This window comes from Phocoena sinus, chromosome 2 (assembly GCF_008692025.1).
Source record: "Phocoena sinus isolate mPhoSin1 chromosome 2, mPhoSin1.pri, whole genome shotgun sequence".
NCBI classification, from domain to species: domain Eukaryota; kingdom Metazoa; phylum Chordata; class Mammalia; order Artiodactyla; family Phocoenidae; genus Phocoena; species Phocoena sinus.
This window is the reverse complement of record NC_045764.1, coordinates 131,480,929-131,482,218: the sequence shown is the minus strand read 5'-3', so window position 1 is coordinate 131,482,218 and position 1,290 is coordinate 131,480,929. Positions and strand designations below refer to the sequence as shown.

At 45.0% G+C, this 1,290-nt stretch overlaps 1 pseudogene; it reads right to left on the bottom strand.

Annotated features, from left to right (window-relative positions):
- Nucleotides 1-232: 232 nt before the first annotated feature.
- Nucleotides 233-463, bottom strand: LOC116749687 (annotated as a pseudogene).
- Between the last annotated feature and the right edge of the window lie 827 nt (nt 464-1,290).

The window sequence follows — 1,290 nt, the reverse complement described above, 5'->3', positions numbered from 1 at the left end:
CGGCACACTTTAGGTTAAGTAGGTACATAAGTTTTCAAAGTGTAAAAAAGACTGTAGGAAAAGATACTTCACTGTAGAATAAGATATGCAAATATGGTGTGAATATTTAAGGCAACTGATGGCCAAAATAGGTGAGTCTAAGAAGGTGGTCTGGGTTTGGAGGTGCTTTTGCATCTAGAGGAATTCTCTTCATGACGTCAGTGGCTGAGCACTGGAGAGGGAGTCTTGTCCCTCAAGGCCAAAGATGCTTGAGATACCAAGTGGTTTCATTTTTCAACTCTGGTCCAAAGAGGGGGTTGACTTGGGCCAGAACCGCAATCAGCCAAAAGAGATAGCAGCAAACTGAACAGGTCACTATCATGGTGATGATCACTCCTTAGGGATGAACCAGGGCACCAAGAAGCCGGCGAAGCCCAGACATATTCATCAAGATGAGGGGCTCCGTGAGGCTGTTATCTGCCATGGGTGCCACTGGAGCTTCTAGCCCCTGCCCCGTTGTCCCACTTTGGCCTCACCTGGCTGATTTCCTTGACAGGGGAAACATGTTTCTCTTTTGGCTGGCTTGGTCTTCCTCCCCTACCCCCCACCACTTTGGCTTTGTATGGTTTGGCTCAGAGACGTTTTTCCCACAAGGTGGACCCGTGGTGCTGAACCCTTTGAGGCCAAGGATGCCAAGTTCTGTGTGCAGGCAGGCAGGCCATTCTGAGTGAGTTTGCTGAGCGGTACAGTATACGTGTATCCAAAGGCTGTTTGACCCTGAACTTTCACGGTAAAGCTACTTGAGAGGGCTGGCAAAGTAGCCATTGAACACAGGGTCTGGACAGTTGCACATTACCTTAATAGAACAAAAGACTTACCCACCGCCCCTCTAAAGGATTAGTGCAAATCATTGTGCTAAGAGAAAAAAGAGAAAAATACTCCTTGCCGGGGGACAGACATCAATAAATCATGCCAGGCTTCTTTAAAATGCTACACTTGAAAACTAATGAAATTAATGTAAATGATGTGTTTCCTGAAGGTCACAGGACTAAGGGGGAAGGTACGTGGAAGCGGTAGACCTGTTTCTAGGTCCCCACCAATGTACTTTATGATCCCTTCTCTCCTCCATGAAATATTGATTTTCTCCTGACTTAATTGGCAGAAATGCAAGAATAAGGGGAAAGTGTTTCAAAAATAATGTACTTGGAGATAGGCAATGTAAACATATCCATGAATAAAATAAACACTGTTTGATCATATAAAAGTTTGGATGGAGAAGACTGAGGACGATTTTATAGAAGAGAAAGGCTA